At 39.8% G+C, this 16,572-nt stretch overlaps 1 protein-coding gene across 1 annotated transcript in view; it reads right to left on the bottom strand.

The window, feature by feature from the left end:
• LOC110502713 (CUB and sushi domain-containing protein 1) overlaps window positions 1–16,572 on the bottom strand; it is a 500,827-nt gene that overhangs the window by 360,702 nt on the left and 123,553 nt on the right. The window lies entirely within an intron of this gene.

The following is a 16,572-nucleotide window of genomic DNA, read 5'->3' as shown; positions in this document are numbered from 1 at the left end:
CCCTTTGTTGGCAATGACAGAGGTCAAACGTTTTGTGTAAGTCTTCAAAAGGTTTTCACACACTGTTGCTGGTATTTTGGCCCATTCCTCCATGCAGATCTCCTCTAGAGCAGTGATGTTTTGGGGCTGTTGCTGGGCAACACGGACTTTCAACTCCCTCCAAATATTTTCTATGGGGTTGAGATCTGGAGACTGGCTAGGCCACTCCAGGACCTTGAAATGCTTCTTACGAAGCCATTCCTTCGTTGCCCGGGTGGTGTGTTTGGGGTCATTGTCATGCTGAAAGACCCAGCCATGTTTCATCTTCAATGCCCTTGCTGATGGAAGGAAGTTTCCACTCAAAATCTCACGATACATGGACCCATTCATTCTTTCCTTTACACGGATCAGTCGTCCTGGTCCCTTTGCAGAAAAACAGCCCCAAAGCATGATGTTTCCACCCCCATGCTTCACAGTAGGTATGGTGTTATTTGGATGCAACTCAGCATTCTTTGTCCTCCAAACACGACGAGTTGAGTTTTTACCAAAAAGTTATATTTTGGTTTCATCTGACCATGTGACCATATCTCCGAATCTTCTTCTGGATCATCCAAATGCTCTCTGGCAAATTTCAGACGGGCCTGGACATGTACTGGCTTAAGCAGGGGGACACGTCTGGCACTTCAGGATTTGAGTCCCTGGCGGTGTAGTGGGTTTCTGATGGTAGGCTTTGTTACTTTGGTCCCAGCTCTCTGCAGGTCATTCACTAGGTCCCCCCGTGTGGTTCTGGGATTTTTGCTCACCGTTCTTGTGATCATTTTGACCCCACGGGGTGAGATCTTTTTTTTATTTTTATTTACAGTGCCTTGCGAAAGTATTCGGCCCCTTGAACTTTGCGACCTTTTGCCACATTTCAGGCTTCAAACATAAAGATATAAAACTGTATTTTTTTGTGAAGAATCAACAACAAGTGGGACACAATCATGAAGTGGAACGACATTTATTGGATATTTCAAACTTTTTTAACAAATCAAAAACTGAAAAATTGGGCGTGCAAAATTATTCAGCCCCCTTAAGTTAATACTTTGTAGCGCCACCTTTTGCTGCGATTACAGCTGTAAGTCGCTTGGGGTATGTCTCTATCAGTTTTGCACATCGAGAGACTGACATTTTTTCCCATTCCTCCTTGCAAAACAGCTCGAGCTCAGTGAGGTTGGATCCACAGATTCTCGATTGGATTCAGGTCTGGACTTTGACTTGGCCATTCTAACACCTGGATATGTTTATTTTTGAACCATTCCATTGTAGATTTTGCTTTATGTTTTGGATCATTGTCTTGTTGGAAGACAAATCTCTGTCCCAGTCTCAGGTCTTTTGCAGACTCCATCAGGTTTTCTTCCAGAATGGTCCTGTATTTGGCTCCATTCATCTTCCCATCAATTTTAACCATCTTCCCTGTCCCTGCTGAATAAAAGCAGGCCCAAACCATGATGCTGCCACCACCATGTTTGACAGTGGAGATGGTGTGTTCAGGGTGATGAGCTGTGTTGCTTTTATGCCAAACATAACGTTTTGCATTGTTGCCAAAAAGTTCAATTTTGGTTTCATCTGACCAGAGCACCTTCTTCCACATGTTTGGTGTGTCTCCCAGGTGGCTTGTAGCAAACTTTAAACAACACTTTTTATGGATATCTTTCTTCTTGCCACTCTTCCATAAAGGCCAGATTTGTGCAATATACGACTGATTGTTGTCCTATGGACAGAGTCGCCCACCTCAGCTGTAGATCTCTGCAGTTCATCCAGAGTGATCATGGGCCTCTTGGCTGCATCTCTGATCAGTCTTCTCCTTGTATGAGCTGAAAGTTTAGAGGGACGGCCAGGTCTTGGTAGATTTGCAGTGGTCTGATACTCCTTCCATTTCAATATTATTGCTTGCACAGTGCTCCTTGGGATGTTTAAAGCTTGGGAAATCTTTTTGTATCCAAATCCGGCTTTAAACTTCTTCACAACAGTATCTCGGACCTGCCTGGTGTGTTCCTTGTTCTTCATGATGCTCTCTGCGCTTTTAACGGACCTCTGAGACTATCACAGTGCAGGTGCATTTATACGGAGACTTGATTACACACAGGTGGATTGTATTTATCATCATTAGTCATTTAGGTCAACATTGGATCATTCAGAGATCCTCACTGAACTTCTGGAGTGTTTGCTGCACTGAAAGTAAAGGGGCTGAATAATTTTGCACGCCCAATTTTTCAGTGTTTGATTTGTTAGAAAAGTTTGAAATATCCAATAAATGTCGTTCCACTTCATGATTGTGTCCCACTTGTTGTTGATTCTTCACAAAAAAATACAGTTTTATATCTTTATGTTTGAAGCCTGAAATGTGGCAAAAGGTCGCAAAGTTCAAGGGGGCCGAATACTTTCGCAAGGCACTGTACATATGGACAATACCAAAATAAATGATCTAATGACTCTGCCTCCTCACAGCAGAATCTGCAGAGCTGGGAAGATTGTATCCCCCATATATATAACATTATATTAGTTGCAAGAATTTTGTATAGTCATTTATATTGAAAAATTTGAAGTTTTGAATCCGGCGTTGTTTTGCGTATCAATTCATAAACCATGTGCCATGGAATGGGCACATCGAAAATCTCTTCCCAACTATTTTGCAATTTATATGGCACAGCTGTCAGTTTTTCGGTCCTTAAATGAAATTGGTATATGTTTTTATTTATCACACTTTTCTTTAACCATTTATGTTCTTTAATACAGGGCCGACATACAAGTTCCTTACATTTTTCCCCTTCTACTTGCCTCTTCCATTTTTGTGGTAATGCTGCAATTAATTGGTTGTAATTTTGGGTAGAGCAGACATTTCCATATGTCTGTGTTAGCTTCATGTGTGACATAACTCCACCAGTCCTATTTAGGATTTCATTCACTAAAATTATACCTTTTTTAAACATTTCTTCGATAAATACAGTTTTTTTTATCAATTAGTATATTTGAATTTAAACAATATTTGTTGTACTATTTGTTCCGTCCTTTCAGGTGGATTAAACTGAAATTGCAACCAACTTTCTAAGGCTTGTTTAAAAAATAAAGACATTTTGGAGATTATTTCCTTTTTAAACAACCGAAAGTGAGCAGGTGTAATCTGAATAAAGTGGAAAAGGCCCTTCCTGAATATAGGATGAGACATTCGTACACAGACTAGAGAACCAGTTTAGATGTAAGTATAACTTTTGTATGACTGATGCCTTTAGTGAGAGGTCTAATGCTTTAATATTTAATAATTTCTGCCAACCGAATTCATATTCGTTGTATAAATAGGCCCTTTTAATTTTATCTGGTTTGCCGTTCCAAATAAAATGTAATATTTTTTGTTCATATAATTTAAAAAGCAGGTCACTAAGTGTAGGCAAAACCATAAGCAAATAGGTGAACTGTGATATAACTAAGGAGTTAATCAGGGTGATTTTTCCACAAATAGACAGGTATTTTCCTTTCCATGGTAGCAAGATGTTATCTATTTTTGCTAACTTTCTATAAAAATTTATTGGAGTGAGATCATTTCTTTCTTTTGGGATTTTTATACCGAGTTTGTCCACATCTCTGTCAGACCAATTAATTTGTACATTTTTTAGTGATTCAATATGTAATATGGTACATTTATCATAATTTGGTTTTAATCCAGAGAGGATAGCAACGGGTGAGAGCTTGCGTGGAGCCCCAGATCGAGGGAGATTATCAGTGGTCTTGTATGTCTTCCATTTCCTAATAATTGCTCCCACAGTTGATTTATTCAAACCAAGCTGCTTACCTATTGTAGATTCAGTCTTCCCAGCCTGGTGCAGGTCTACAATTTTGTTTCTGGTGTCCTCTGACAGCTCTTTGGGCTTGGCCATAGTGGAGTTTGGAGTGTGCCTGTTTGAGGTTGTGGACAGGTGTCTTTTATACTGATAACAAGTTCAAACAGGTGCCATTAATACAGGTAACGAGTGGAGGACAGAGGAGCCTCTTTTTATTTTTAGTTATTTCACCTTTATTTAACCAGGTAGGCTAGTTGAGAAAAAGTTCTCATTTACAACTGCGACCTGGCCAAGATAAAGCATAGCAGTGTGACCAGACAACAACACAGAGTTACACATGGAGTAAACAATAAACAAGTCAATAACACAGTAGAAAGAAAAAAAGAGTCTATATACATTGTGTGCAAAAGGCATGAGGAGATAGGCGGATAATTACAATTTTGCAGATTAACACTGGAGTGATAAATGATCAGATGGTCATGTGCAGGTAGAGATACTGGTGTGCAAAAGAGCAGAAAAGTAAATAAATATAAACACTATGGGGATGAGGTAGGTAAATTGGGTGGGCTATTTACCGATGGACTATGTATAGCTGCAGCGATCGGTTAGCTGCTCAGATAGCAGATGTTTGAAGTTGGTGAGGGAGATAAAAGTCTCCAACTTCAGCGATTTTTGCAATTCGTTCCAGTAACAGGCAGCAGAGAACTGGAAGGAAAGACAGCCAAATGAGGTGTTGGCTTTAGGGATGATCAGTGAGATACACCTGCTGGAGCGCGTGCTACGGGTGGGTGTTGCCATCGTGACCAGTGAACAGAGATAAGGCGGAGCTTTACCTAGCATGGACTTGTCTTAAAGAAGAAGTTACAGGTCTGTGAGAGACAGAAATCTTGCTTGTTTGTAGGTGACCAAATACTTATTTTCCACCATAATTTGCAAATAAATTCATAAAAAATCCTACAATGTGATTTTCTGGATTTTCTTTTCTCATTTTGTCTGTCATAGTTGAAGTGTACCTATGATGAAAATTTCAGGCCTCTCTCATCTTTTTAAGTGGGAGAACTTGCACAATTGGTGGCTGACTAAATACTTTTTTTGCCCCACTGTAAATGTATGTATATGAATTCAACCCTTCCTCATGCAAGTGATCAAATCACATGATCTATAGACTATAGTATGGTGTCCATTTTATGACATCCTCATTCCATTGTCCAAATTCCTCCTTACTCCTCCTTCTGTCCATGTATTGCATTATATGGATGGCCTATAAAACTGTTTTGTGCTATTACATGATCTAGCCTACATGCATAAATAATGACACACTCATTCCTTAGAGCAATGGTAGGCAACTAGATTCAGCCATGGGCAGATTTTTGTCTGAGAGGATGGTCGGGGGGCCATAACATAATTATAATAATTTGTAAACTGCGAATTGACCACATCTAAGTTCAAAAATATATTGTATTTGAAAATAACAATAATTTCATACCTTAATTACATTGAGACACCATCACATAATGTACCAGTCAAAGGTTTGGACACAACTACTCATTCAAGGGTTTTTCTTTGTTTTTACTATTTTCTATGTTGTAGTATAAAAGTGAAGACATCATAACTATGAAATAACACATATGGAACCATGTCATAACCAAAAAAGTGTTAAACAAAACTAAATATATTTGAGATTCATCAAAGTAGCCACGCTTTGCCTTGACAGCTTTGCACACTCTTGGCAATCTCTCAACCAGCTTCATGAGGTAGTGACCTGGAATGCATTTCAATTAAGAGGTGTGCTTTGTTAAGTTAATTTGTGGCATTTCATTCCTTCTAAATGCATTTGAGCCAATCAGTTGTGTTGTGACAAGGTAGGGGTGGTATACAGAAGATATCCCTATTTGGTAAAAGACCAAGTCCATATTATGGCAAGAACATCTCAAATAAGCAAAGACAAATGATAGTCCATCATTACTTTAAGACATAAAGACATCCCGCAAAGGCGGAGGTGTTGCTAACATTTACGATAGCAAATTTCAATTTACAAAAAAAAAAATGATGTTTTCGTCTTTTGAGCTTCTAGTCATGAAATCTATGCAGCCTACTCAATCACTTTTTATAGCTACTGTTTACAGGCCTCCTGGGCTATATACAGCGTTCCTCACTGAGTTCCCTGAATTCCTATCGGACCTTGTAGTCATAGCGGATAATATTCTAATCTTTGGTGACTTTAATATTCACATGGAAAAGTCCACAGACCCACTCCAAAAGGCTTTCGGAGCCATCATCGACTCAGTGGGTTTTGTCCAACATGTCTCTGGACCCACTCACTGTCACAGTCATACGCTGGACCTAGTTTTGTCCCATGGAATAAATGTTGTGGATCTTAATGTTTTTCCTCATAATCCTGGACTTTCGGACCACCATTTTATTACGTTTGCAATTGCAACAAATAATCTGCTCAGACCCCAACCAAGGATCATCAAAAGTCGTGCTATAAATTCACAGACAACACAAAGATTCCTTGATGTCCTTCCAGATTCCCTCTGTCTACCCAAGGACGCCAGAGGACAAAAATCAGTTAACCACCTAACTGAGGAACTCAATTTAACCTTGCGCAATACCCTAGATGCAGTTGCACCCCTAAAAACTAAAAACATTTCTCATAAGAAACTAGCTCCCTGGTACACAGAAAATACCCGAGCTCTGAAGCAAGCTTCCAGAGAATTGGAACGGAAATGGCGCCACACCAAACTGGAAGTCTTCCGACTAGCTTGGAAAGACAGTACTGTGCAGTACCGAAGAGCCCTTACTGCTGCTCGATCATCCTATTTTTCTAACTTAATTGAGGAAAATAAGAACAATCCGAAATTCCTTTTTGATACTGTCGCAAAGCTAACTAAAAAGCAGCATTCCCCAAGAGAGGATGACTTTCACTTTAGCAGTGATAAATTCATGAACTTCTTTGAGGAAAATATTATGATTATTAGAAAGCAAATTACGGACTCCTCCTTAAATCTGCGTATTCCTTCAAAGCTCAGTTGTCCTGAGTCTGCACAACTCTGCCAGGACCTAGGATCAAGAGAGACGCTCAAGTGTTTTAGTACTATATCTCTTGACACAATGATGAAAATAATCATGGCCTCTAAACCTTCAAGCTACATACTGGACCCTATTCCAACTAAACTACTGAAAGAGCTGCTTCCTGTGCTTGGCCCTCCTATGTTGAACATAATAAACGGCTCTCTATCCACCGGATGTGTACCAAACTCACTAAAAGTGGCAGTAATAAAGCCTCTCTTGAAAAAGCCAAACCTTGACCCAGAAAATATAAAAAACTATCGGCCTATATCGAATCTTCCATTCCTCTCAACATTTTTAGAAAAGGCTGTTGCGCAACAACTCACTGCCTTCCTGAAGACAAACAATGTATACGAAATGCTTCAGTCTGATTTTAGACCCCATCATAGCACATAGACGGCACTTGTGAAGGTGGTAAATTACATTTTAATGGCATCGGACCAAGGCTCTGCATCTGTCCTCATGCTCCTAGACCTTAGTGCTGCTTTTGATACCATCGATCACCACATTCTTTTGGAGAGATTGGAAACCCAAATTGGTCTACACGGACAAGTTCTGGCCTGGTTTAGATCTTATCTGTCGGAAAGATATCAGTTTGTCTCTGTGAATGGTTTGTCCTCTGACAAATCAACTGTAAATTTCGGTGTTCCTCAAGGTTCCGTTTTAGGACCACTATTGTTTTCACTATATATTTTACCTCTTGGGGATGTTATTCGAAAACATAATGTTAACTTTCACTGCTATGCGGATGACACACAGCTGTACATTTCAATGAAACATGGTGAAGCCCCAAAATTGCCCTTGCTAGAAGAATGTGTTTCAGACATAAGGAAGTGGATGGCTGCAAACTTTCTACTTTAAAACTCGGACAAAACAGAGATGCTTGTTCTAGGTCCCAAGAAACAAAGAGATCTTCTGTTGAATCTGACAATTAATCTTAATGGTTGTACAGTCGTCTCAAATAAAACTGTGAAGGACCTCAGCGTTACTCTGGACCCTGATCTCTATTTTGAAGAACATATCAAGACCATTTCAAGGACAGCTTTTTTCCATCTACGTAACATTGCAAAAATCAGAAACTTTCTGTCCAAAAATGATGCAGAAAAATTAATCCATGCTTTTGTCACTTCTAGGTTAGACTACTGCAATGCTCTACTTTCCGGCTACCCGGATAAAGCACTAAATAAACTTCAGTTAGTGCTAAATACGGCTGCTAGAATCCTGACTAGAACCAAAAAATTTGATCATATTACTCCAGTGCTAGCCTCTCTACACTGGCTTCCTGTCAAAGCAAGGGCTGATTTCAAGGTTTTACTGCTAACCTACAAAGCATTACATGGGCTTGCTCCTACCTATCTCTCTGATTTGGTCCTGCCGTACATACCTACACATACGCTACGGTCACAAGACGCAGGCCTCCTAATTGTCCCTAGAATTTCTAAGCAAACAGCTGGAGGCAGGGCTTTCTCCTATAGAGCTCCATTTTTATGGAACGGTCAGCCTACCCATGTCAGAGACGCAAACTCGGTCTCAACCTTTAAGTCTCTACTGAAGACTCATCTCTTCAGTGGGTCATATGATTGAGTGTAGTCTGGCCCAGGAGTGGGAGGGTGAACGGAAAGGCTCTGGAGCAACGAACCGCCCTTGCTGTCTCTGCCTGGCCGGTTCCCCTCTTTCCACTGGGATTCTCTGCCTCTAACCCTATTACAGGGGCTGAGTCACTGGCTTACTGGGGCTCTCTCCTGCCGTCCCTGGAGGGGGTGCGTCACCTGAGTGGGTTGATTCACTGATGTGGTCATCCTGTCTGGGTTGCTGCAAAGAAACCAATACTAAAGGACACCAATAAGAAGAAGAGACTTGCTTAGGCCAAGAAACACGAGCAATGGACATTAGACCGGTGGAAATCTGTCCTTTGGTCTGATTAGTCCAAATGTGAGATTTTTGTTCCAACTGCCGTGTCTTTGAGAGTGAGTAGGTAAGCGAGATGAATGAGTAGGTAAGAGTAGGTAAGAGTAGGTGAACGGATGATCTCTGTGTGTGTGGTTCCCACCATGAAGCATGGAGGAGGAGTTCTGGGGGTGCTTTGCTGGTGACACTGTCTGTGATTTATTTAGAATTCAATGCCCACTTAACCAGTATGGCTACCACAGCATTCTGCAGCGATACTCCATGCCATCTGGTTTGCGCTTAGTGAGACTATCATTTATTTTTCAACAGGACAAAATCCCCCAACACACCTCCAGGCTGTGTAATGGCTATTTGGCCAAGAAGGAGAGTGATGGAATGCTGCAGCAGATGTCATGGCCTCCGCAATCACACGACCTCAACCCAATTGAGATGGTTTGGGATGAGTTGGACCGCAGAGTGAAGGAAAAGCAGCCAACAAGTGCTCAGCAGATGTGGGAACTCCTTTAAGACTGTTGGAAAAGCATTCCAGGTGAAGCTGGTTGAGAGAATGCCAAGAGTGTTCAAAGCTGTCAAAGGCAAAGGGTGGCTACTTTGAAGAATTTCAAATATAAATATATTTTTGAATTGTTTCACACTTTTTTTGCTTTCTACATGATTCTATATGTGTTATTTCATAGTTTTGATGTCTTCACTATTATCCTACAATGTAGAAAATAGTAAAAATACTGTATGTCTCTTTATTCGTGGGAATACTTGGGAATAGATTTCCTAAATTAAACAAATTTGACCTGAATTCCTGATGATTTTCAAGTCTTTAATTTTTATTTTACTAGAATCCCCAAAATATGATTATTTTATTTACTTACTCAAAAGTTTGGGGACCTAAATAAATCACTACTTTCCTGTTGCCGACCCCTGCCTTAGAGATTACCACAAACACAAGGATAGTAAAAACCCCCAAAATTGAGAAAAACACCCTCCCGTTGAGATGTTTCTCTTGCTGTTAATAGAGTAGATTATTCCAACTTTGATTTGGCTTGGATTTGCCTGCAGCTGAGTGACCTATATGTTGGACCACTTTAGAATTCTGTCTGCTAAATGATTTATCATTGTCTCTTTTGAGTCTTCACCTTTGACCTTGTCATGCTTCATTTTAATTCAATGTCTAAGTAAAAGGTTATTCATCACTCTGCGGAGAGCAGTCAGCTCTCAATCAAATATAGATTGTTAACGCCTATAACTGTGGCTTTAAAATAAGAACTGAGATGAATGTTCTGTCATTGTTTTTAATGGTCTCTGCAGGGCTGTGTACTCAATTCTGTTAAATTTGCCCTACAGGCGCAGGCCCTTGCAATCAATGTTTGGATCGCTGACCAACCTGAATTCAATGTGCATTATAAAACGATTATTTACAGCCTTGCAATCTGATTGGTTAAAAAATGGGTTCTAGCCATGCATTGGGTCCTGCACACAAAGCCCGCAGAGGCCACAAGGACGATGTTAGCGTTTTTTGGCGACTCTGCATAGGCTATGGAGAAATTTCCTCTGAGACTCTTTGACCTTCCCTAGCCTAATTAAAAGCCTCTTTTACACATCAACACTGGTCATACAAATAAACCATATCACCTCTAAGTACCATTCTTTAATAAGCACTTTGTGGTCACAATCTTAGATGAAAAAGATAAAATGAAGTCACCATGCTTTGTTTCACTGCGCAAATAAGAATAAAAAAAAATTGTCATGATGTGAATTGTAGTCCTGAGGCACAATTTTTTTTTGAAGTATTGCTGTAAGGTTCTGCTTTACTTTTCTTAGTCAACCTTGTGTTATTTTTCTTTGTGTTCTTGAACGTAGCCCTGTCTTTCATTTTTGTTCATTGATTTCACCTGTGTTAATTTCTCACCCGGTCTCATTAGCTCCCTGTTCAGTTCTTTCTGTTTGTATGGTTGTGAGGTATTGTTGGTTTTTGACTGCCTACCTGTGTTTAACATCTGCCGCGCCCTGCCCGTGAATCCACACCTTTCTCTCCCTGAATATTCATTACAATTGCCAGATGTCTCTCGTGAAAGAAAATGTCTCCCACTGGTATGACGTTCAATATAATGCCTTTATAATCATGGGGTGTTTATTCAATACAAATAAATAACACTAACTTGAAAATATGTCAATACCAGCCTCATATTGAGTTATACATTTGTGTAATGTTTTTATAACATACTGATGATGTCACAGCCATACTGATGTTTTTTTTTTTATTCATAAAAAAAAAAAAATCCCAACAATGTGATGAGCTATAGTAAGGAACAGGTCTCCCACAAGTGCCGGAGGGCCTTAGTGCTCTCTCACACACGTGCCGGAGGGCCTTAGTGCTCTCTCACACACGTGCCAGAGGGCCTTAGTGCTCTCTCACACACGTGCCGGAGGGCCTTGGTGCTCGCTCACACATGCCGGAGGGCCTTAGTGCTCTCTCATACACGTGCCGGAGGGCCTTAGTGCTCTCTCACACACGTGCCGGAGGGCCTTGGTGCTCTCTCACACACGTGCCGGAGGGCCTTAGTGCTCTCTCACACACGTGCCGGAGGGCCTTGGTGCTCTCTCACACACGTGCCAGAGGGCCTTAGTGCTCTCTCACACACGTGCCGGAGGGCCTTAGTGCTACTGTGAGAGGGAGCGCCCACCAAGTTAACATGTGAGTGATGTGGACATCTAAGGTGAGTGCAAGCAAGTGCATGGGATAATTGGAATGGGGAGCGTCTTGTCAGCTGACTGCATCTCCAGCAGTGTACGCAGAAGAGTGTGTGGCTGAGTCCAGTGGCGTGGCAACAAGGAGTAGGTGAGAGAGATGAGAAGTGAGTGTGTGGCTGAATGCGTTCATGCTATAGCTCTCAAAGAAAGCTACAAGGCTCACAAACAGTGAGGGAGAGGGGACAGACGGTTCGGTGGAAAAATTGTTTGCTAAGATGTCATCACACTCGAATTACAGCTTCTTCTTTTCATGTTATTTTGACAAAAGTGGAAAACAGTGGATCCCCAATGGAAACGTTTGACATTGATATTTACTTCCCATTAATGAAAATGCATCAAATTCAATCACAGCTGTAATATCAAAGATATTGGATTTAAGCATTTGAACACTTCTTGCAATAGAACCGTAGACATAAAATGAAATGAACCACACACAAATCTAAAATATTTCAGTGGTTGATATCTCTTACAAATGTAGGACCTAAAAGGGTTCTCCGGCTGTCCCCATAGAGGGTTTTACATTGAACCTAAAAGAGTTCTACTTCTACCCAAAAAGGGTTATCCTATGGGGACAGCCGAAGAACCCTTTTTTCTAAGAACTGATACACTAGATTTACTTTATTTGGTGGAAATGTCATCTGAGGGTCAGTCCTTGTGCAGTGAAAGCGTAATATCCTTTTAATCCAGCCAGCTATACCTTTTTGACAGCATTTTGTATTTACATTTGCATAATGTAGAACCGATAACAACTTCTGAAATATGCTGACGCAGTAATGTCTGAGGGCAAGGGTAAGGACCAGAAATTGCAACAAAAACAAACAGTACACATAATGTATTTCTCAAGTAGAAAAATATTGTTAAACCACGAATGATATTAGCAATAATTTCAGGGTTTTGTCTAACCAAATGGTGTGGTGCCTGCTGTGCCCGCTGTGCAGTGGTGCCTAATTATACCTGAATCTTTTTTGGGTTCAGGTAGAACTCTTTTAGGTTCAATGTAGAAACCTTACACATTTTTTGCTGTTGTCCAATTTGCAGTTTCACATGTGAAAATCGCATTTTCACACGTGAAATAGCTGTTTTCACACGTTGAGCTTAAATTTCACGTGAAACCATATCTTCACATGTATTACATTTAGAGTTCACATGTTATTATCACCTTTTCAAATTAGAAGAATAACATATTTTCACCTCACATGTGAATTGCAGTTTCATATGTGAAATTGGATGTTTTACATGTTAAAAACTTTCTCATGTGAAAATCACATTTGCCGTTTCACATGTTAAAAAAACTCCAGGTGAAAGTCTTCTATCAAATCTACCATATCTGGAACCAACATAGACCACGAGGACTGGAGCACCCTGGCCATAGAGTATGCATAGAGAGTATACATTCCATTACATCTGCAACATCAGATAATCCCAATATAGACAGAAACCCTGCAAATAAACCTTGCCATGTACAGGGTGCCATGAAGGGTTATTTTGTTTTCTCAACACACAGTTTACAAGGTCTACTTGCCACTCACACTTGGTTTGCTTTATATGCCTTTAGGCCTGTTGTTAAGTTGTCTGTGGAAAGGAAGGAAATACCATCCAAATAAAACTGAATTACATTGGAACTAGCAAAACACCTCAGAGACAACAGAAATGCAATCCACAGAGCATAGTAGTAAGAAAAACCAATTTCATAAATGCTCTTTATGCCCACCACCATTACAAAAAAACACATGTAAAAATACAAATAAATCACAGGTCAGATGTGATTTTCAAACATGTGTGAAGTTTTCTCCACACCTTTAATTTCACCACTTCCAGCTACGTCTGGTGTCCCATCCAGGGACCAACCAGGATAGACCCTGCTTAGCTTCAGACGCAAACCGGCAGTGGGATGGAGGGTGCTATGTTGCTGGAATGAATGTGCCAAAACATGCAACTGGAAAAAAGGAAACAAAATCAAAGGTCAGGGTAACATCACTAAAGATTGGAAAAATTGCAGGAAAGAGGGAGATGTTTTATTAAAATCGCATTTTCAAGTTTTGCTTGATATTAATGGTACAAAAGTAACTCACTCACTAGAGGATTGCACCATATAATAACACTATTGCTCTGTTTAAAGCGGCAATCCTTAATTGAAACATTAACATTAAATGTTCTCCTAGCCACAGTTTCAGTAAAAAGCTGAGGGATGGGGCTGGAGAAATGCAACCACTCTCAAATCCATAGACTATGCTATGGATGCAATGACGGACCATCCATGATATCAAAATGATAGTTTACCATGTCTTAGGCTATATAGTGGTTGTTTACATTTCTTTATATAAACATTGGAGTTAAAGAAGCTTATATTTTGGGCTCTGATAGGGTACGACAGTTGAATTAAGCTCATGAGGCATTTGTACTTTATATTCTACAAGAATCAATGGGTACATATTAATAATTTAAAAGTCCAAAAAATGGATGTAGGAACTAAAAGGTTTCCCTTATAACATACAGTATGTCAACATTTGAACATGGTCAATTAACCTATCCCCCCAAATATGTATTCTGTCAGTTTTCATACATGTGAAACTTCAAATTGAAAAACAAGCACATGTAAAAATCTAATTTGCAGTTTTATATGTGAAACACTTTCACATGTGAACCTGCAAATTAGATTTTCACATGTGAACTTGCAATTCCACATATGAAAGTGACATTTTCACGTGTGAGTTTTTTTTAACATGTTAAACGGCAAATGCAATTCCACATGTGAAACTGCATATCTGACTTTCACATGTGAAACTACAAATAATTTGTGAGGTGTAACCAATTATTCTCCTCACATGTGAAAAGGTGGCGTTAACATGTGAACTTTAAATGTAATATGTGAAAATATGGTTTCATTTGTGAAATTTAAGCTCAACATGTAAAAACAGCTATTTCACATGTGAAACTGCAAATTTGAAAGAGTATTTTTGTAAGGGTATGTTCTCATTGAGTGTGTACAGGACCGGCCCCTAGCCTTTTGTGGGCCCTAAGTAGAATTTGGTTGGGGGCAAGCCCACCTCGCGGGCAAAACATTTTAGTGGCCCCTCTCTTGGCAGCAGATATTTTTTTACTGCAGTTTTAAAGAATTTCTTTCAATTATACTATTTCTGATATGGGATGGAGATAACTTTTTACATTTTTAAAGCAAATTTCCTGCAATTCTACGCATTTTGTTGTGAGAGAACATTTTGCTGTTTTAAAACTTATTTCATGCAATTCTACACATTTTGTCATGGGGCAGATACTTTTAAAAAAAGTTTTAAAACGTATTTCTACTCAATGCTACTTATTTTGTCAAGGGGCAGAGGGACATTTTAGCATTTTTAAAGCTAATATCCTGCAATTCTACATATTTTCCAGTGGGGTGGAGAGACAATTTTGCAGTTTTGAAATGAATTACCTGCAATTTTACACATTTCGCCATGACTTATGCCAAATCAATGGGGGAGCACCTGGAGGTCACGGTCCCTGGGCATGTGCCCTGTTTTCCCTGTCGGTAACTTGACCATGATCACTACAAGATTTAGATAGATTAACTTACATAGCAATCTAACATGGGCTAATTGATTCACTGTCAGTGACTGACATAAGAGAAAAATCTGCAGACGCATTACCCAATTTTGAAATTGGAAATTGTGTATTATACTATAAGTCGGGGTCTCAACAAACTGAATTCCTCCTTTGGTCAGGGGGGGTCCTAAGTGGCTGCTTATGTGGCGTATAGGCAGGGCCGGTCCATGGTGTGTAGGTGTAACATGCAGGAACTAAATCAGTGGCAAGATTGGTATAGCCCTAGATACCTTTGCTCTTTTATTTTGAGTTAAAAGCAGCAGAGGTTCAAAATCAGAAGGGAAGACTCAAAATCGGACTAACAACCTTGCCTTTCGTGAACTAACACTCACACTTTTCTTTTTCCTACTAGCACTGAGTTTGCTGATAGCTACTTTAATGAGGAACATTTTACCTACTATGACAGAGATATGTGGTTGTCTCTCTAGCTATTTTCAGATGAATGCACTAACTGTACATTTCTCTGGATAAGTGTAAATAAATGTAAATCTTGCAGACTGCTATGTTCAAAGTACTTTTTGAGACAATTGGGGGGAACAAATGCCAAGGAGGGAATTTACAAGCTTTTACAGTATGGCTGGTGACATTTCAGAATAGGTTAAATTTCATCCACTATGCCTCCAGTGTATAAGGAATAAATAAAAAGTGTCTCAATTAGGCAAAAAATTATATATTAGTGCCCTAGAAAACACTATAAGTCAGGAGTAAAGTGGCCTTCAGCACAATGTCTGTCGGTGATACACTGCAAGACACACCAATCAATTTAGCCCTTTATCATTGGGGGACAGAAATTAACAATTGTGCTGCTCCCTCCCTCGATAAATGACTGTATTCCCCTTGAAGCCTGTTAATTGCCCTGTCCTTAACAAATTCACTGGTATGTTAGTGCTGCATTTTCAGGTTCCTAAACCTTCCCTTACCTCACGCCTGGTTGCTATGTTGAACTGGCAATGTATGGGACTGACTCAACGAGTTTCTGTATTATGTAATTTAGCACCAGTTATCATGATACATTATTTGGGGGGGTTGACAGAAATAGAGCAGTACAACGATCATAGTGTATCAGTCACAAAATATACGGGTAGCACCGCACATAACATTGATTTTGAAGTCTAAGACTACAATACCAAACTTCCAGTCTTTAAGTGATAAAGTAGTGTCATAGACATGCTTTTCTTTTTACTTTGTATAATGGCTCTGTGCTTTGTATAATGGCTCTGTGCTTTGTATAATGGCTCTGTGCTTTGTATAATGGCTCCAAAGTCTCCTTGGTGATATGTAATTTATTGGCTTACTTATTAAGTGGATTATAAGGGTGATATTTTGACAGGTTACAAAAAACACATTTATCACTTCAAACACCTGGCACATCATTCATCTCAAAACAGGTTGAGAATGTGAGTTATACACGTCTGAATCCCCATTCTAAACCTGTAGAAATGTACGTCTC

The sequence above is a fragment of the Oncorhynchus mykiss genome, chromosome 23 (genome assembly GCF_057628025.1).
Source record: "Oncorhynchus mykiss isolate SJ-2025 chromosome 23, ASM5762802v1, whole genome shotgun sequence".
Taxonomy (NCBI): Eukaryota; Metazoa; Chordata; class Actinopteri; order Salmoniformes; family Salmonidae; genus Oncorhynchus; species Oncorhynchus mykiss.
This window is presented reverse-complemented; position numbering and strand designations above follow the sequence as displayed.